The following is a 21884-nucleotide window of genomic DNA, read 5'->3' as shown; positions in this document are numbered from 1 at the left end:
GCCCCCAAACTGTGGAATGTGCTCCCTCAAGGACTACAATTGGCCCACACTCTCTTGCTCTTAGAAGACACATCTTTTCAGTTTAGCCTTTCAAAACGTGTAGTTTTTAATGGTTTAGGGTGCAATCCTATGGGGATAAGCAGCTGCCTCCAAACTCGGAGGCGACCGCCTATCCAATGCAGGGCAGGAGAAGCACTGAGGGGATTCTTCCCTCCACAGTTCTCCTGCCCTGCATTTGCGGCTAGACAGCCAATTTGGGCTGTCTAGCCACGGGAAGGTGGAATGGGGGAGGAGGCTGCCGGACGACACATAGGATGTGTCATATCAGCATTTCTGCCTTCCCCACCCCAGAAGGCCTGCCGGAACACCCCATTTTGGCCGCTCCATGTTCCTCTTCCAAGTGTGGAGCACGAGGTCATTCCACACTGCCTGCAAGGCAGCACGGAAAGGGGGGAAGGCTGGTTTTCCAGGAAATGACCTCGGAGCGTGGGGTCTGAGGTCAGTTCCTGGAAAACCACATATCCTATGGCTGTCTAGCTGCTGACTAGTGGTCATAGGATTGCTCCCTCCATGTTTTAACTGTTTTTAATGTTCTTGTTTTTATTGTTTTAAATTGTTGTACACCATCTTGATGGCTTTTTAGCTGATAAGGTGGTATATAAAAGTCAATAATAAATAAAATAATAATATGTTAAAGTGGGAACTGGGCAGGACAAAGAGTACACATGGCCACTCTACTCTTTTATCTTTTATTGTTCACTGCTCTGGAATCCGTTTAGATGTGGAGCAGTATATAAATGCAATACATACATACATACATACATACATGTGTTTTCCCCTAACAGCAGTCCAGACCTTCTGGATCATATTCTGGATCCAACAACTACCTGCAGCTCTAGGAAAGGGGCCTTGAAACAGGAGTCCAAGTTTCTTCCATCAGAGTCAGCTGCTTTTTCTGCCGGGTTTCCTTGCGACTTTTGCAAAGCATTGAGTCACCTGTGCTTGCCTTTTCCCAAGCCTCCCCTTTCAGATATTTCTTACAGGCTGTCAAAGGGGTCTAAGCAGCCTCACAGCATAGCTTGACATTCCAGCCACAGCCACATCTCTTACAGCATAACTGCAGGGCACAAATGACCTTGTTTGCCCCTGTCCTGGTAACAATTCCTCTCGGTTCTTTTGCAGCCTCCGCCATAAGTCTTGCATGTTTTTCAGTTCAGTAATGATTACTTCGTTTGGGGACCTCTGTTATTCATATTGCTGCTTTAGCTATAGGCACTGAAAGCAAATCTGCAGATGGTGCTAAAACTTGAGACAGAGGAAATAATGAGAATCAATGCAGCCAGTTTTAAATGGACCCCCCCCCCCCGCCCTCAGACTTGGGTGACAAGAGTAACATAGAGAAAATGAAGTTAAATGGAGGCAAATATAAAATAATTATTCTGGTTGCAAAGAAACAGTCCACAGGATCTATGCTAAATCAGAGAGTCAACCAGAATACCAATTAGGGAAAGATGTAAGATAGGTGGAGGGGAAACAGTAAATCATCAGAAGGATCTGCTGCACCCAGACAACTGGATTAAAGGATATGGGAACTCTGCTCACTGGTTCAGTCTGGGGTTCAGTACATCTCTGGTCTATGAGCCACTCTCCTTCCTCTTGCTGAAATCAGGCAGGTACCCAAACACAGCAGCAACCACCTGTCACTTGTCTTGTAGCTAACCCAATGCAGTGATAGAAAATGTATGCCCCTTATGATGCCTCTAGCAGTAGCACTACAGCACTAGGGCTGTAGCTCAGTGGCAGAGCACCTGCTTTGCATGCAGAAGGTCCTTGGTTCAATCCCCGGCATCTCCAGGTATGGCAGGAAAAACTCCTGCCTGAAACCCTGAGGAGCTGCTGCCAGTCAGTGTCAACTATACTGGGCCAGGTGGACCAACGGTCTGACTCAGTATAAGGCAGCTTCCTGGGCTCCTATTATCAGTTTTCTCCCACCCATGACAGTTCTACCATGGCTCTCCCTTCATTAGGTGAGGGAACAGTATCTGTGTTCTGAGCTGCTGTGAATTTGAAAGGAGTCCAGTCTACACTAAGCTTCTTCCAGACAATCACACAGATGTTTGATGCTATGTCTGTTTCCTTGGAAGTAAGTCTATCTGGGTTCAGTGGAGCTTACTCAGGGCTGGCTCTAGAGTTGAGGGGTACTCCACAAAATCCCATCTGGTAGGCCTCCTCCTCCATCAGTGCCCTCCCTGTCCACAGGCTTACCTGGCAGAAGCGGCAGGTGGCTGAGAAGCTGCCCTTTAAAATTTCCCACAATGCCCCAAAACATTGGTGGGAGTTAAAAAGGCAGCCAATTTGGTCACTGCCATTTTACATTTCCCATAGTCACCTGAAGTGATGCCGTGTTGGACCCTTATTTTGGCACGTCTTAGTCTATGTAAACATTTACGTAGACTACGGCGAAAATAAGGGGAACGCAAATAGCGTAGACGCTACGCTATTTGCGTTCCCCTTATTTTTGCCGTAGTCTACATAAATGTTTACGTAGACTAAGATGTGCCAAAATAAGGAACACAAATGGCGGTGCCCATGGGCGCCGCCATTTGCGTACGCGTGTTTGTTTTTTACTCAGCCGTGATAGGCTACGTAAACATTTACGTAGCCTATCACGGCTGACTGCAGGGACGCAAACGGCGGCGGCTATGGCCGCCGCCATTTGCGGGCCCGGCCGGCTAGGATTCGGGGGGGGGGAGGGACGGAGCGCCTCCCCCCTGGCCAGAATTTTGGGGGGAGGGACAGAACCCCTCCCTCCCACCGCGAATCAATTTCATCAAAAGGTAAGTGACTTTCGTACATCCCTATGTAGGATAAGAAGTGAATTTATGATCTCTAAGTTAGCAGCACTGGCTGGTGAGGTGGTTTGCTAGGTGCAAGTGCCAGTTCCCACTGCAGGGCAATAGCGGGTAGGGATGTGGGAGAAATTAGTTCAGTTCACATGTTAATGCTGACTTAACTATCTTTGCACTTTCAAACCACTATGCGAAGCAAAGCTCAGTTATCCTTCAAAATGCACAATTCCCTGAATTTTGCAGTGGAGTTCTTCAATAAAATAATGTGCACAATGTATATATTAGAGGAAATAACATTAAAAATGTGCCGTATTAGGAAAGATGCTTGCAAAAACTGTATATTAGGCAAAATGCATTCAAAAATGCATGTATTACGAGAAATGTCTGCAAAAACACTTATGAATTTTCATGCAAACATATATATAAAAAAAGAAATCTCAACATTCAGGATGAATTGAATTTAAGACTGGAGAAATGAGAAACGTAGAGAAACTGAAATTGATAGTGATCTATCCTTAATAACAGGAGAGAGGCCTTCCCACCAGCGGAGGCTAGTGGCTCCGATGTCATGGGGTGGTGAATCTGCTCCGGATTTCGGCCGGAACCAGTCAAACTCTAACGCACCTATCCAAGGTGCAAAGCAGTTCTGACTGAAGCCTGGAGTGGACCCACTGACATCAGAGCCACCAGCCTCCACTGCTTCCCACTCTTACCTTTCAGCACGAGGAGAGAGTGGTGCAAATGTGGGCTATTGCTGCCTGCACTGGTCATCCGTTCAGCAATGATGCACTTGCACAGGGCTGCCTGTAGCACCACACCAGTCCATCACCACCCTGAGGCCTGTGGTTTCACCTAGCGAACCATCCCACTGGCTGCCACTGTTAGTGGTTTGCGACAGTAAAGACACATGACTAGTAAATAAAAGCACACAGCCCTCCAAAAAGTATCCCTGACAAATGTGCTAATTTAGAAATAAAAATAGCATGGGAAGAAAGCCACCCTTGTTTTTGTTTCTTGAAAGCCTTTTTTAGCTTTTGTAATCAAAGAAGACACCCCCTCCCTTTCCCATTTATATAGCTGGTAATACAGGATATATAACAATAAGTATCCATTTCTTATGGTTCTGACCCGATCCTCTTGAGGTCACTGACATGTAAAGTTCTTGATTTACATATTAAGCAATTTATAGTTATCATTTACACATAAACTGATTTGCCTATTCTTGTTAACAGGAGGGAGGGTTAAAAAAAAAAAAGGAAAGAGAAAAGGAATTAAAAAGAAAGGAAGGGATGAAATCTCACAATCCAGCCCCAACCCTTTTAATCCAGCCCTGATGTTGATAATGCATATCCTAGCAAGGTTTTCTTGAATAATTTCAGTGTTACATTTGTTTGTTATGTATTTTCTTTCTTGTGGTGTCATCATGTATAATTTCTTGTGGTTTCTTCACCCTAGAAGATGGCACCTACTTGCTTTCTTGGAAGGCTGAATGAATTGTATATTTACCATGCAACTCACATTGTCTGATAATCTACACAAGTTCATGGCAAAGATATTCCCGTCAACTAACAGCAACAAGTTTGCACTGTTCTGTTTCCATGGTTAAGTGTGCAATTCTTCAAAATGCTGTCTTCAGAAAAATAAATCTGTCATTTTGAATCCTTTTACTGCTGCCTAAAAGGAGGAAAAGAGTTGTAGCACAGAGAGTTTAGTAGCTGCAGAATGATGTTGAAAGCAGCTGGCCATGGCGATGTACGTTATTCCCGTGAAACAAAGAGGTAAAGCAGGGTTTCCCAAACTGTTCATACACATGGCACAAGGTTGATGTTTTCTGGATTCAAAATGGAGGCACATGTCACTCTTAACACTCATAAAGAAACATAATGGCCTGGTTCAGATGTAATGGTACTTCATAGTTTAGCATTACAGAAATGAGCCTGCTCAGCCTGAAGCACCCCCACCCCCACTTTTCCATAAGAACCACAACAAGGGGATTGGAAACCTCTACTTCCTGGTTTAAACTAATGTCAGTTTGTCAATACATCTAAACCAATCAAAAGTAACTGACTAACTGTGGTTTGTTTAAACTATGGTTTATCAAAACAAGCCAAGAATGATAAACAATGGTTTGATCTTAACTTGTTTCAATAAACTGTAGTTTAACTACAGTTTGGCCTTGTTTGGACATACAGTTTGGACATACAAACTGTGGTTAGTTTACATCAGGAAATGGGTGCTTCCAATCTCTTCTGCATGGCCACATTAGAGGAGGGGGGAGGGGAAGTGCTAGAGGAACCCAAGAATGCTGTACAGGCCAGTTGCAAAACCTCCACAGGCCAAATTAGGCCCATGGGCTGGAAGCCTTGCATCCCTGGTTTAGATGATAGTTTAGTTGTAAGTAACTAGTAATAAGGAATTAATATTAAAGCAGTATGTAACGTAAACACAAACAACAGCAGTGTCAAAGTACCTGATCTTTCCAATTTAGCCAGGTAAACATTCAAGAGGTTCGTAGTTCTATTATTATTAAGTACAGTTCTGCTGTACTTTTTACACAGGTAATGCTGGCTTTGCCTTTTATTTTTAGCTCCCACTAGAATGTTTCTTGACTTAACCACAGAAGATTATGCAATTAATCACACAGGGATAAGTGATGAAGGCAGCTTACATAGCAATGTGGTACTGCAAAATAAAGAAAGGCACTGAACTTCCTAACTCTTTGCTAGCCCAAGCACCATTTATTGTTGTCCATATTGTGCCCGGGTAGTCTTTTTCACTTTGGGTTGTATACTGTCCATTGGATCACGTATTCTACAAAGAGAATAAATAGATTAATGGTTTTATCTAAAACAGGGATAGAACGGATAGGAAAGTATTGATGCTTTCATATAGGTGTGGGAATGTGTCTTGCTGTTTTATGTTGTCCTGTTGTATAGAACATGTTATATTTAGTGGATACTCTCTATGACAATGTAGTCTGCATGCCTATAAACTGCACTGAAATATGGCTTATTTTGAATATATAGAAAACAAAAGAGGTTATATAGCTGCATGGGCACCAGTCCCAAATGCTATTGTGGTAGTACCTTTTCTGCTACCGAATAATAAGTTTATCTTATAGGCCTGGTTCAGACAGACAGCGGGTCCGTCATGATTGGATGAAGGACTATATTGCAATGAAATTGACTTGCCAGTACATCTACCTGAGATCATAGGTTTAGGAGGATGGCCTAAACCAACCTTCCCCGACTTGATGCCCTCCAGATGTGTTGGACTACAACTCCCACCATCTACAGCCAGGATGGTCAATGTCCATGCTGAGTAGGCATGATGGGAGCTGTACTCCAAACATCTGGAGGGCAGCAGGTTGGGGAAGGTTGGCATAAACAAATGCTTAGGGAATGGGGTGCTTATGCAATAAGTGTCACATTGTTATTACAAAATGTTCTTCTCCCCTAGCTATCCTCACATATCTCTGTGGAGAAGAGCTCATAGCTCAGTCATAGAGCACATGCTTTGCACTCAGAAGGTCCAAGATTCAATCCCTGGGTAACAGCTCTCAGAAAGTGGGGGGGGGAGGGGGACACTCTGTCTGAGATGATGGAGAACCACTAGTTAGAACAGACTTTACTGTGCAAGATAGACACAGCATAAGGAAACTTTGTATGTTCAAGGGCCTTATATAAAATATCTCTTTAATGATAAAACTATGCCAAGAAACATCATTAGCAATTGTGCTGTGATCTAAGTTGTAAACAGAACTTCCCATGTTCCCTACTCATCATGGGTTTATGCAGTAGATGGCACAATGGCACTTGGGCTTTGGCAGGCGTGATGGAGAGCTGTCATAACAGTAGCATTTAATAGGCACGTCTTTTAATAATTAAGAGACATGTGAAGCACACCAGAAAGGAGGTATTGATTTCCAGATTACTGCTGTTGTAATAAGCTGGGATGCTAGAAACAGGGATCTGCTGAAACCCAAGATCAATGTTATTGCCTTGGCAGTACAACTCACTGCTTTTCATTACCCTTGCTCTAGTTTGGAGACAGGCCTCAAAATGCCCATTTTTATGATGCTAGCAATTTCTTTTATGACAGCCTCCTGCAATATATGCAAAGAGAATGTAATGCTTTAAAAGCTGCCGCCAGAAATTGACAAAAATGACTCTTTTTATTTATTACTTGACAAGCTCCTTGGTGTGTCATTTGGTACTTAAAATCAACAGGATTTGGGAGCTAATTTGAATTGACAGTTGCGCGCAGCACCTGATCTGCGTAGAAGGGAGTTAAAAATCTGGAAGACTCTGCTGTTTTGAAATTTATTTATTTTTTTAATGAGGGGATAGACTGTTTTGGTGCAGGAATTCAGCATATGGAGAGAGAAAGAGAAAGACTATTCGTATTAAAATAAGCTCTTCCTTCACAACCCCCCCCCAGTGCAACATTACAACAAAAATAAGATGACAATCCAGCAACAAAATAAAATTTTGAGCAGTTCTCCACCCAAACAGGATTTCTCAGCAATAAGATAAAATGTCTTAAAATTAGTTGCTCTTGCACTATATTTTCCATCATAAGAGAATGATGGGCACCCATATTTTATTCTCACTCTATTGAACTGAGTTGTAAACTGGCCATTTTGATCAGCTTGGTGGGTCCCAGGTCAGATCAGAGAAGAGCGAACATGCAGAGCCCTGTCTGTAACTGCTTTCTTGCACATAAGTTGATTTATCAGAATATTTCTCCAGCTGTTTTCTGTCTCCCTCTGTTCAGCTTCAGGCTAAGGGCCACATTCTTTACAGCACACTTAGGGCTTATTTCCAAATAAACAGACAGCATTTACAGATAAATATGCAGTAAATTATAGAACTGAAGTTTCAGAGAGGTACTAGAATCAGAGAGTGCAATTCTGAGTTCATCAGGGCCTTTTGCAAAGTAATAGTGTATTGGTTTCTCATTTTACAGTGCAATTCTATGCATGTTTACTTGGAAGCAAATCCCACTGTATTTATTGAAGCTTACTGCCAGGTAAGTGTGCACCTGAGTCTCTGTTCCTCAGCTAGACTGCTAACTTATAAAGATTTCTAATTTATACTTTTAAAAAAGAAATGCCCTGACTGCCGAATAGTTGTTCAATAGTTGTGTTAGAAAGAAACATGTCAAACTCAGGTTGGAAATGAGGTCTCATTTATAAAATGAGGTATTTTATAAATAAAGTGCAGCTGGATCCTGTGCATGTTTACTCAGAAGAAAGCCCCACTGAGTTCAAGGGGACTTACTGCTAAGTAAGTCTGTGTAGGAATTCAAGCATTTAGATCTTTGTGCCATCCCTTAGATCATGGTTCTCCAATGTCTCATCTAGCTGAGCCCTAGTTTCATTTATTTGATTGACTAATAGATTTCCCTCTGCCCTTTTTGTATTGCATATTTTAAGCATTGCATATTTGCAGGTATCTATTGCATTTCTGCTTTCCTGATAGGGTGGCCATGTGTCCTCCTTTACAGGGGACAGTAGTTTATATGAAGGGCTATGTGTCCTCTATTTTGAAGTGTCCTCTGTTTGAAGGGCTTTCTAGTCCACGTAGGTTTAAAGATAAAGAGAAGGGAGAGAAGTTGCCATCAGCGATTAGCACCTGGGGAGCAGACTGAGCAGGCACACAGGTCAACTGGTCACAGTCTATGGCAATATTTCTGTTTAAATTAAGGCATTTATTTCTAAATCTGCTGTGTCCTCTTTTGACCTCTTTTTTGATTATGTATTTCCTCTTCTTTAGCAATGCATAAGTGCCCACCCTATGTCCTAATGTCATTGCTCTCTGCCTTCATATAAATTATTAAGGACCAGGAATAGAATAGGGAATTGGATTGTCCCATTCTGCCAAATCAGTGGATGCTTTGGCATCTATACCTATCACATCTATAGATCTTAGGCTGCATCTTATTCAGCAAAAGCTTTTGCTTCGTGTCTATTGGACACCACAACGTCTCTTTAATAAGGGATTGTCTAATTCAGCTAATTGCTGGCAGTGCAATGAAGCTAATACTTCTTTTAGGGCACAATCCTATGTATGTTTAGACAGAGAAAAAGCCTACAACTCCCAGCATGCCCCAGCCAGGCCTTTTCTCTGTCTAAACATGCATAGGATTGTGCCCTTAAACATATGTTTTGGCAATGTCCAGGAGTTGCTTGTTTGAGGCAGGGGAGGTTAATATATGGATAAAGTTTGGACTGGAACAATCTTTAATATTTGCTGATGGTCTTTTAAATTATTCACCTGCTTCATGGAAATTAACAAATGGTCATCATAAACGGATTCTTCATGCCTTCTTGACAGCTCAAAGACTGATATTACAACAATGGAAGGATAAATGCTCACTACCTATAATGCAAGAGATAGAGGACCTCGTAACACTTTCAGTGTTGAATGGATGCCACATAGATGCCACCTTCAAATGGCTACTTATTTAGATATCTGGTCTGCTTTTGTTGAAGTCCATGTATAATTGTTAGTAAGCTGTATTTTCATATATATGCATTTTATATGTTTTCATTGCTATGGATATATACATATTTATGTATGTATATTTAAAAAACTCAAAAAAAAGAAAAAATAGAAATGATTAAGGACAAACATTGCAATTGCCTTTTCTGTGGTGGCCCCCACTCTGTGGAACTCCCTCCCTAGGGAACTCCGTCATGCCCCCTCTTTAATGAGCTTCCGTCGTGCATTAAAAACGTTGTTGTTCAGGCAGGCATTTGGGGTGGGTTAGGGTATTTTAGTTTTTATTGTAGAATTTTATTGTTTTAAACTGTTTTTATTGTATGTTGTACATCGCCCAGAGTGGCTGGGTGGCCAGCCAGATGGGCGATTAATAAATTTAATAATTAATAAATAAATAAATAAAAATTATAAGCAAGCACTGATTTGCATAATTATAACCAAAACACATAGAGGCTACCTGTAGGAAATAAGAGGCTTGGGTTTATTAGTTTACTATGATAACATTAGTTTAAAATGATAACAGAGGACAAAGAAAAGGCAGAGGTGCTCAATTCCTACTTTGGCTCAGTCTTCTCCCAAAAGAGGGTCTATGACCCCCCTGGCAAAGGCGAAGTACAGGCTGAAGGGGCAGGATTGCAGCTTGAGATCGACAGGCATATGGTCAAGGAACACCTCATTACTTTGAATGAGTTCAAATCTCCAGGGCCAGATGAACTGCATCCTAGAGTCATAAAGGAACTGGCAGAAGAGCTCTCAGAACCGCTGTCTATTCTCTTTGAGAAATCATGGAGGACCGGGGAAGTGCCAGATGACTGGAGGAGGGCTAACGTTGTCCCTATCTTCAAAAAGGGTAAAAAGGAGGAACCTGGGAACTACAGACCAGTCAGTCTGACATCAATCCCTGGGAAAATTCTGGAGCAGATCATAAAGCAATCCATCTGGAAGCACCTTGACAACAATGCAGTGATTACTCGAAGCCAACATGGATTTGTCAAAAACAAGTCCTGCCAGACAAATCTGATCTCATTTTTTGATCAAGTCACCTCCCTTGTAGACCGTGGGAATGCTGTAGACATCATATACCTCGACTTCAGCAAAGCTTTCGACAAAGTGCCCCATGATATCCTGATGAGCAAACTAGCTCGAAGTGGGCTAGATGAAACAACGATCATGTGGATCCACAGTTGGCTACAGAATCGGACCCAAAGAGTGCTTATCAATGGGACCTTCTCAAGCTGGAGAGAGGTAACGAGTGGGGTACCGCAGGGCTCAGTCCTGGGCCCAGTGCTCTTCAATATTTTTATTAATGACTTGGAGGAGGAGGTGCAGGGAATGCTGATCAAATTTGCAGATGACACAAAATTGGGAGGGATAGCTAATACTTTGGAAGACAGAAACAAAATTCAAAGTGATCTGGATAGACTGGAGTGCTGGGCAGAAAACAACAGAATGGCATTTAATAGGGACAAATGCCAAGTTCTGCACCTAGGAAAAAGAAACCAAATGCACAGTTACAAGATGGGGGATACGTGGCTCAACCACACTACGAGCGAGAAGGATCTTGGAATTGTCGTCGATCACAAGCTGAATATGAGCCAACAATGTGATGTGGCTGCAAAAAAGGCAAATGCTATTTTGGGCTGCATTCATAGAAGCATCGCTTCCAAATCCCGGGAAGTACTAGTTCCCCTCTACTCAGCACTGGTTAGGCCTCATCTGGAGTACTGTGTCCAGTTCTGGGCACCACACTTTAAGAAGGATGCAGACAAGCTGGAGAGGGTTCAAAGGAGGGCAACAAAGATGATCAGGGGACTGGAAACAAAGCCCTATGAAGAGAGACTGAAAGAACTGGGCATGTTTAGCCTTGAGAAGAGAAGACTGAGGGGAGATATGATAGCGCTCTTCAAGTACTTGAAAGGTTGTCACAGAGAAGAAGGCCAGGATCTCTTCTCGATCATCCCAGAGTGCAGGACACGGAATAATGGGCTCAAGTTACAGGAAGCCAGATTCCGACTGAACATCAGGAAAAACTTCCTGAGTGTCAGAGCAATACGGCAATGGAACCAATTACCTGGGGAGGTGGTGGGCTCTCCCACACTGGAGGCCTTCAAGACGAGGCTGGACAGCCATTTGTCAGGGATGCTCTGACTTGGATTCCTGCATTGAGCAGGGGGTTGGACTCGATGGCCTTGTAGGCCCCTTCCAACCCTACTATTCTATGATTCTATGATTCTATGTTGGGCTGGATTCAGGATCAGACTTCCTTTGACTGAAGGGCTCATGAAAGGTGCTTCTACCTGATTTTCAGGGATCCACCCTCCCCCCATCTCATAGCTCACCTCATTCAGTAAGGTCTCCCAGCCTTCAGTGTAGCACTTTCAGGGGGCTGGAAGGGCTGCTGAGGTGAGGAGGGGCCAGGGAAGTTCATTTCCACCAGCCCAGCTGTATGTCGAGATCTAGATCCAACTCTATGACCTGGTTCACCCATCATGGCAGCAAATCATGGGTTAATTAATGTGAGCTGTTTCTGGTTTCAATAAACAACCTATGAATGCCCTGTTGTGGGATGCTGGAATGTTGGAACTAGGATGTTGGACCTAGGACACTGTGAGTTGTTAATGGGTTAAACGACCCAGAGTTAACCTACGATTTGTTATTTAACCCATAAATGACCCAGAGTGTTCAGGTGTGGATGTCTCACTAACAGCCTACAAACATAAATTGTTTATTGAAACTGAAAGCAGCTTATATAGTCCTCATGTCCCCACATTTAATGAGTTAATTAAATTGTGGGTTAATCTGCTGTGACATGTGAACAGACTGAAGATTTTTGATCCCACCCATCCTCCGAGGAGCTCAGGGAGGCATACGTGATTCTTGCCCCTCGCTCCTTTTATCCTTATAAAAGTAGTCTACTATGTAGGTTAAGTGGAGAGACAGCAGCTGGCTCCTGGTCACCCCAGTGAGCTTTTCTTTTCTTTTCTTTTCTTTTCATTTCATTTATTACATTTCTATACCACCCAATAGCCAAAACCCTCTGGACAGTTTACACAGATTAAAAACCTTTAAATAAATATTGTACATAATATAAAGAACAGTTTACATACAAATATATAAACAGACAGCAGAGACATGCATATATATTCAACCAATTTAAACAATCAACAATAAGAAATCCCATGACCTGATTAAGAAACCTTCTCAGATGCTGCCAAATGCCTGAAAGTAGAGGCAGGTCTTAAGCTGGCACCAAAAACTAAAGGTATCAATGTTGGCACCAGGCAGGCTTCACTGGGGAGTTTATTCCATAATCAGGGAGCGGGGGGGGGGGGGGGGCTGAAAGGGGAATTGGGACCTAGGTCCCTGATTCTAGTCTGACACTCTGACCATTGTATTATTTATTTATTTATTAAATTTATTAATCGCCCATCTGACTGGTCACCCAGCCACTCTGGGCGATGTACAACCCACCATAAAACAATTTAAAACAATAAAATTTTACCATAAATTTTTTTTAAAAAAATACCCTAGCCTACCCCAAATGCCTGCCTGAACAACCACGTTTTTAATGCACGACGGAAGCTCATTAAAGAGGGGGCATGACGGAGTTCCCTAGGGAGGGAGTTCCACAGAGTGGGGGCCACCACAGAGAAGGCCCTCTCCCTCGTCCCCACCAATCTAGCTGTCCTGGCTGATGGGACAGAGAGAAGGCCATCCGAGGCTGATCTTGTTAAGCGGCCTGTCTGGTGTTGCTGGAGGCGCTCCTTAAGATAGGCTGGGCCGGAACCATATAGGGTTTTAAAGGTCAAAACCAACACCTTGAATTTGGCCCGGAAAACAACTGGTAACCAGTGCAACTCCTTCAGCACTGGAGTGATGTGATCTCGCCGGCGGCTGCCTTTAATCAGGCGAGCCGCCGCGTTCTGTACCAGCTGCAGTTTCCGAACCGTCTTCAAGGGTAACCCCACGTAGAGCGCATTACAGTAGTCCAAACGAGAGGAGACCAGGGCATGTACTACCGATGGGAGCAGATGGTTGGGAAGGAAGGGGCGCAGCCCCCGTATCAGATGGAGTTGATACAGCGCTGTCCGGCTCACAGCTGACACCTGAGCCTCCATGGACAGCTGGGAGTCCAAAATGACCCCCAGGCTGCGGACCTGGTCTTTCAAGGGTAGCCGTACCCCATTCAACACCAGGTCAACATCCCCCAGCCTCCTCTTGTCTCCCACCAAAAGTACCTCGGTCTTGTCAGGGTTCAGCTTCAGCTTATTCCTCCCCATCCAGCCACTCACCGTCTCCAGACATTTGGACAGGGATTCTACGGCCAACCTTGGTGAAGATTTGAATGAGAGGTAGAGCTGCGTGTCATCTGCATATTGATGACACTGCACCCCAAACCTCCTGATGATAGCCCCCAGTGGCTTCACATAGATGTTAAATAGCATCGGGGAGAGGATGGAACCCTGTGGCACCCCACAAGTAAGTGGCCACGGGTCCGAAACCTCCTCTCCCAGTGCTACCCTCTGGTACCTGCCAGAGAGGAAGGACCGGAACCACCGCAATACAGTGTCTCCAATGCCCAACCCCTCCAGGCGGTCCAGGAGGATATCGTGGTCAACGGTATCAAAAGCCGCTGAGAGGTCGAGGAGAACAAGGAAGGAGCATTCACCCCTATCCAGAGCCCTCCTCATATCATCCACCAAGGCGACCAAGGCCGTTTCTGTCCCATGCCCAGGCCTGAAGCCCGACTGAAATGGGTCTAGATAATCAGTTTCTTCCAAGTGTGCCTTTAACTGCACCGTCACCACCCTCTCAATCACCTTGCCCAAAAATGGCAGATTTGAGACTGGGCGAAAGTTGTTCAGAACTTGAGGATCCAAGGAGGGCTTCTTTAAGAGCGGTCTTATCACTGCCTCCTTGAGGGCTGATGGCATCACTCCCTCCTCAAGGGAGGCGTTCACTACCGCCTTGATCCCCTCACCCAGTCTCTCTCTGCAGCTCATAATGAGCCAAGATGGGCAAGGATCAAGTAAGCAGGTAGTCGGCCTTACAGATGAAAGCACCTTGTCCACTTCATCAGGAGGAAGAAGCTGGAACCGATCCCACAAAACCGGTTTGCCACAGGCCGCCTCTTGCTCACTAACTGTATCCACAGTGTGCAGAGTAACACACCTAATCTGATCAATTTTATCTGCAAAGTGCCTTGCCAAAGCCTCACAGGAGGCCTTAGAATGCTCCAGTGGTTCCGGAGCCAGAGGACCGACCAGGCTCCGGACCACTTGGAACAGCCTCCTGGGGCAGCACTCTGCAGACGCGATGGAGGCAGCATTGTAACACACTGGCTGTCAGTGCAATTCTTCACCTATCATTCATCCATGTTTTAAGGATACCAAGTAGTAGATGGAAAATGTACTCCTCTTAAAAAAGTAATTCAGTTTTCACAACACTGAATACTGGTTGCTGGTGCCATTGTGTGGTTCCAGTCCCATTATATTGTCAGTGCAGATGGAGCAGATGTGAGTTGCATTTTAGTACAGTTAAAGCAGATCACATGTGCATACTTTCGATCAGCAGTGGCTGATGGTAGGCAACTAACATGGACAGGCATACTCAGGCATGCTGCAGTGCATGTCCACTGCCCTTAAATATAAAACCAGGGCTGGCCTGAGACATTTTGCTGCCTGTGGTGATGGACAAGATCATGCCTCTCCTCAATCCATGTACAGAAGCCAATCAGACTAGCACATGAATCATACTTCAACACTGGAGACAGGACACCATCTTCCACCTCACCTGAGGGCAACAGGCTAACCTAGGGCTGTGGGTGCAGACCAGGCTGTATGGCACACACAGCGCTGTCATTGAACATCTTGCCACTACTCCATGCCCATAAGCATCTACTACCTGAGGCAGCTGCCTCACTCTGCCTAATGGTAGGGCTGGCCTTGTATAAAGCCCAATAGCACTAGGATGGCTTCCTCCTCCTTACTGAGTAACCTAGCACAATCATTGTTCTGGTAACCATAAATTAGAATAAAAATGGAACCATCTGCATGCTCTGTGCCATCTCTGAATGGCAAGATCATTGAGCTATCAAATAAATGTTCAAAGCTAATTATTTTTCTGATGAAGCAACATTAAATTACCACTGCCTGGGAATATTATTACAGTTTTGGCAGCCAGCATAATTCAACTTGGCCAGATCTTCTCATCTGACCATACCTGAAATATTGTTATCATACAAAAATTAACTCTACACAGTTTTCACTTGTGTGTCACCAGAAAGGAAAAGTAATGTATGTACGTATGTGTATGTCTATAATAATAAAAGAGGATATGTGTCTGACTGTCTGTCTGTCCAGCATCATAGCACTGAGACCATGAAACCCAAACACCTGAAACTTGGCATGCATGCTAAGGGGACCCAAGGAAAGTGCTGCTCAGGGTTATTTTGGTTTCAAAATACATGAATCAATTTAAATGTATCTATGACACTGAAGCCAGCAGTAACTAGGGATGTGTGAACCCACCCCCATCCATGTTCTCCAGGCACCCGCCCACCCAGCCTCTTCCCTTGCTTCTTGGTCCCTGGACTGTGCTCAAGCCTCTCCTGTGCTCGGCGAGCAGCTCACACTCACCCCAGTGGCTTTATCAAGCTCTGCAGTCTCCATTTCTTGAAAAATAAAATGGCAATGGCAAAAATGTGCATTTTCACACATATACTAATATGCACATTCACAAAAATGCGCATTTTTGTGCATATGCAAATATGCGCATTTTTGCGATTGCCATTTTATTTTTCAACAAGTGGCAACCTCAGCACTTGATGAGACCTCTGGGGTGAGTGTGGGCCACTCACCGAGCATGGGCAGGGGATGAGTGGGGTCAGGGGCTCAGCGAGCGGGGCTCAGGGGTGGGGGCAGAAGGGTTCCACCGGATTCCTGGACAGAATCGGGTGCCCATGCCAGCCCTTGCAGTAACATCTTTAGTAGGGCTGTGCAGGGACCCCCCAAATTGTCCCAGCCCGATGCAGAGCTGGGTCAACCTGCTTCGGCCTCTGGATCCAAAGCATGATGTAGACAGCCAAATCGCCCTGCCCCCCCCCCCCCCGCCCAGCTGCACAAGTCCCCTGCTCCTCCTTACCTGGACCTGTGGGGAGCATCTGCAGCTGCCACCATCTTGGAGGGAGTCATTATTTTCTTTTAAAATGGTGACTCTTCTTCTGGTAGGTGTGTCAATTGCAGCCATAAAGGGGCTATCTACACAATATTACAAATGTAAATGGGCCATTTACACCCGTAATATTGTGCAGATGGCCCCTTTATGCCACAGCCTATGCACCATTTACTTACTGGAAGAAGAAGTGTCACCAAGGCTACTCCCTCCAAGATGGTGACGGCTGTGGGCACTCCCCACAGGTCCAGGTAAAGAGCAGAGGGCTTGCACAGCTGGGTGGAAGGCTACCTGGATTGGGCCAAAGTGGCCCAAAGTGCTTCCAGAGCAGTACAGCCTGCTTTGGGCCCCTTCAGGTCACTTCCAACCCACTCCGGAACCAGACCACTCTGGCCCGAATCACCCCAATCTGCTTCGGGATTTGGGATTCAGGCCAAAGCAGTGCACAGCCTAATCTTCAGCCATTGGAACAAACTTCCTAACCAGCACATAGAATTCGAAGCCAGGGGAGATTAGTAGGTTGAGGGCCAGAGTTATAGGTCTGCCCCCTCTCCTGGGGGGCTATAATGGTGCGCCATAGCAGGGGCTGTGCTTAGGGGTGTGAGTAGACATGCTTTCACTGAAACGGGGCGGGCACAATGTGCCCAACTCTGACAGCTGTATATGTTTCGGCGCATCAAACTAAGGGCTACTCCAGTCTGCATGAAGCTGTGCCCTAGTATAAAATAAAATTGGTCACAGCCTAGCCTCACAAAGCTTAGTCAGATCTACTAAGCGGTTGCACTTGCAACCGTATCAGTGGCTGCTGTAGAGCCTCTGGTCTATCTAGCAAACTGATGCTGTGTGTGTGTGTGTGTGTGTGTGTGTGTGTGTGTGGTTAGAGCATGGATACCTACGCTGGTACAGAAGTTATGTGGGACTTCAGTGCAGCAGAGCAGATGTGTAGCTCCTGTACAAGTGAACAAAGCCCAACTCACCCATCAGTATCATTTCCTGGTTACGGATGTTGTCCCAGACAATTAAAAATAAACAGACTCAAACAGAACTAGATAACAGATAGAATGGATTGCAAATAGATCTAGATTCAAATTAGAGAATACTCACAGATCAGTGACAAGGTATTTGCACTGAAACTGATGGGCCTTAAGTAAGCTTAACTGCACTGGATTGTGGCCAGTGCAGAAAATATATGTGGTAATTTTAAGTAGTGTAAGCAACTAATTTCACAGGACATTCATCTGGATGATAGCCTTTAAAAATAGAAGGAAATAAAATGAACCAGCTAAAACTGAAATAAGGAATAGCTGGAGCAGTTTTAGCTTTGCACTACTAAATACTACTTTAATTTAGCCTGTTCTATTCCTTTATTATGCAGCTGAAGACTTGAGTTGAATTATGAAATGCAATTTAATTAATACTGCCTGATTAATAAGGAAAAATGTCATGATCTTTTCTGATTTGCTTCTTGGTAGCATTAACATGAGTTCAAATAATGCAAGAATTTATCTTGTTGAATGCTTGTCCTTATATTAAGATTTTTTAAAAACAAAATCTAAATGACACTCTTCTTGACTGGAAGTTGCTTGTGTAAGCAGTGTAATAAGAACTGGTATTTTACTATCTTTTACTTTGGCACCTGAACAGTGTTGAAATCTATTATACAGTATTATCTGTTCTTCTCTTCTCTAAGCTGAAAAGTACTCCATATTTTGCTTCTGCTTGCCAAAAGTAATAGGATAGGCATAAAATATCTAGTTGTTATATAATAGTGCCAGTCCATTATTATTTTTAAAATTGTACACTACATGAAAACAGACTTCAAATGATTGGTTCAATAGTTTCAGTAATGAAAATAACCATTATCCATGGCACTGATGTCCATTCACTCACACGCACCAAGGAGCATGGGAGTTGGTTTCCCATACTGTAATCCCACAGGACTTTGGTTTATTTCTTTGTTATCTGATAGACACTACAATGGCAAGAAGGGTGCTCACAAAGTGGAACAGATCCATGCTACCAGCCCTGGGTATGTGGTGGTATCTCCACACATAGGGTTGCATCCAGATTCACATTGGATTAATTGTGCTCATGGAAGTGGACTTCCCTGCCTTCCTCTTCCTGCGGTAGTCACTGCAGCCTCCTGAAAATGTTACACAGAGAGTCAACAGACCCTGCTGAATGGGATGAGCTGTGGTGTGGGGGGGGAGGGATCCCCCCCAACTGAACAGAAGGACCTTCCACAAGTGGAGACCTTCCTCTTGTGGAAGATCCTTTCCTCCCGTAGCAGGCAGAACCTGGATCCAACCCATAGTGCCCAGCAGTGTGGGAGTCATGCCACATATGTAAATGGATGCCACGTAACTCCTGATGCGTGTGTGTGCTTGTGTGTGTGTGTGGGGGGGGACTTGACAGGCAGAAGGATGGATGGATGAACAACAGCTTGGTACTATATTTCTTGGTCCGGTCAAGGTGCACATACATACCTTTGAAATGAGAAGTCAGGGAGCAGCTCAGCACCTTCTTGTAGAAATCCTCTCACTGTCATCATATGGAGTTAGGCTGAAGCAATCCAATTTAATTTTCCTTGGAACTCTGCCTTGAATTTTTCAAGCAAGTTGGATTTTTCAGTTGACCTATTAAAGCATGGAATGAATATGAATCCATATTCCAGAACTGTTTGCCTACTGGAGTTTGTGAAATTTCAGATCGGGCTCCAAACTCTTAAGGCTAGGAGTTATCTCCACCATGGACACAGCCAACCCCTAGAGGCAGAACTATAGGCTACTGTTGAGCCTAGATCTGGATACATATCTGAACAGTATGACTTGGACTCCATTTTCAAGACGGCTAATTGCTTATCCCAATTTTAAATTCTGCACTCAGCCACTCCATATGAAAACTTCACATTATCAGAAATGTTAAACTCCTATTAGCCATTCCAGTAGAATTTTAGTTAATCAATAACAGTCTTGTTAATCTGAACCTTACTAGACAAAGAAATAGAATCATAGGGTTGGAAGGGGCCTACAAGACCATCGAGTCCAACCCCCTGTTCAGTGCAGGAAGCCTGATTCCCATGCGGTCTCCCATCCAAGTACTAACCAGGGCTGACCTTGCTTAGCATCAGGCGCATCCAGCCCTTGTAATTTGCATGCTATCAGTTATGTGTTATCATAGACCATTGCTTTTATCAGACAGGCCTAGAATGGATGCCAATCTGAGATATGATAGGTCTATCAAACATTGGCTCCCACCCAACCCTTATTTGGAATAGAAGAACTGGATCTTACCCTACATCTGAACTATATATTTGGGTACTATAATTCAAGGGTGAGCAGGGATACATATGGGAAAATAATGTGGAGGAAACATAGCATAAGAATAACTTTGCTAGAGCAAACTAGGAGCAATCTAGATTTAGCACGTAATCGCAATGAAGCCGGTAGGATACTGCTGTTAATCTAATCGTATTAAAATGTGATAATTCACACTCAGTCCGTTTCCCCGTTTCAGTACTTCCTTGAAACCGTAACCTTGATTCATACTGTTCAATAGGAGTCTTCAATGTGGTAGAAGTGGGCGGATCGTGGAAGGGGAGCAGTCTCTTTTTACTGGTTCTCCCAATTCCCAGCCCTCTCCCCCTCCTTCCTTGTTCTACAGACCTCAACATTAACTGTTTCAGCACCTGGCCCCATTGATTTTTTTTCCTGCCAGCTTAACGCTCCGAAACTTCAATGCTTCAGAGAGACTGCTCCTTCCATGTGCTGTATTTTTTTTTTTCATGATATGAAGATCAGAATCTGTACATGTGGCTGGCTGTATTTTTAGCTGTCAGTCTTCCCTATTTTCTGTGTGTGTGTGTGTGTGTGTGTGTGCGCGCGTGCACGCGCCTGTGTATACGGGACCCAGTGAAGCTTCTCTGGAATTAAACTGGACAATATTGCTTCGGCTTTGGGTTACCCTGGCCGAGAAGGTGCAGTTCCTGGAATTCCATATCCTTTCATGGGCATTCCAGAAAGGTTGTTTGCTGGGAGGTTGTCAGCAGAGAGGAAAAACACCCATTGATAGCATTCTTGCCTTCAATCTAATACACTCTTACCTGACAGTAACTCTCATTGAAACCAATAGGACTTACTTTTGAGTAGACATGCACAGGCTTAAGCTGTAAATTCCGCAAGGTTTCTCTGAGATCCCACTGAACACAGCAATGCTTAGTTCTGAGTAAACACATTGGCTGTAAGCACATTGAGTAAACACATTGGGAAGAAAGTGAAACAGCCAGGGATCCATGAAATGAAAAAGGGATCGTCATTATTTCATATGATGAGGGGAGACCCCCCCCCCCCACAAACCACCATGTGTGCAGCCACAGCCCCAAAGCAGGGATCTGAGGCAGGGATCCCCAGGGATCCTCAGGATTTTTACAAGACACAGACCCCCAAACACCATCATATCACAGAGCACATCTGCCTCCATGGACTGAACCAGGAAAAGCACAGATGTGCCACTCATGGGCGCAGCCACGGTGCAAAAGCAGGAATCCAGGGCAAGGATCCTCTGATTTTTCACACTATTTGAGGTGAAGCAGCAGATCTGGGATTCTTAGTGTGCATACTTGGACAAAGATGAGTTCTGTGCTTTGATGGGGGGGGTCTCCTTTTTCAGGTGGGAAAGGCAGTCTCTGTCACCTCCAAATCAGACAGAATCCTTGAAGGGAATTTGCTTTCAATGGGATTTCCCTCCCTCCTTGAAAAGATGCAGACACAGGAAAATGCACCTCCTGGAGTTTGCAAACGGTGTTTGCAAAACATGGACTGGATTAAAGATGCCTTACAAGCCACAAAACAGAGACGGAACGGATTTAAACTAGAGGTGTAGAAAGTCACTTACCTTTTTGCGGAATCTTTTGCAGTGGGGGGGGGAGGCACTCCGTCCCTCTCCCTGGAATCCTCGACGGGGGGGGGGGGAGGCGATCCGGTCCTCCGCCCCAGAATCCTTGACGGCCGACTCCAGGCCGTCTGCAGCCAGATTTCCGGCCGCAGACAGGCTGCTGCGGACGCAAATGGTGGCCGTAGCAGCCACCATTTGCGTCCAGCCAGGCAGCCGTGATAGGCTATGTAAGAATTTACGTAGCCTATCATGGCTAACCAAAAACAAATAACCAAAAACCCAGCGTACACAAATGGCGGTGGCTACGGCGGCCGCCATTTGCATTCCCTATTTTTCGCCGATTTATCTTACGTAAAGATAAGATACGTAAAGGCCAGGAGACCAGCCGCCGCCGCCACCGGAGCCGCCGCCGGAACCGCCGCTGCCTCCGAGTCTGCCGCATCCACCCCAGGTAAGTGTCATC

General features: G+C 44.7%; 1 protein-coding gene and 1 long non-coding RNA gene across 2 annotated transcripts in view; one reads left to right on the top strand and one right to left on the bottom strand.

Moving 5' to 3' along the window:
• Positions 1 to 21884, top strand: part of ZNF804B (zinc finger protein 804B) — a 366196-nt gene that overhangs the window by 253730 nt on the left and 90582 nt on the right. The window lies entirely within an intron of this gene.
• Positions 731 to 21620, bottom strand: LOC146345024 (uncharacterized). Its single transcript, XR_014792622.1, has 3 exons — positions 21422 to 21620; positions 19015 to 19164; positions 731 to 1305 (listed from the first exon to the last, which is right to left on the bottom strand). It is a non-coding gene; the product is annotated as an uncharacterized LOC146345024 (long non-coding RNA).

Source organism: Heloderma suspectum, chromosome 5 (assembly GCF_057233095.1).
Source record: "Heloderma suspectum isolate Gila_16-S chromosome 5, 16-S_ref, whole genome shotgun sequence".
Lineage (NCBI taxonomy): Eukaryota > Metazoa > Chordata > Lepidosauria > Squamata > Helodermatidae > Heloderma > Heloderma suspectum.
The sequence above is the reverse complement of the archived record's forward strand: the minus strand, read 5'-3'. Positions and strand labels throughout refer to the sequence as shown.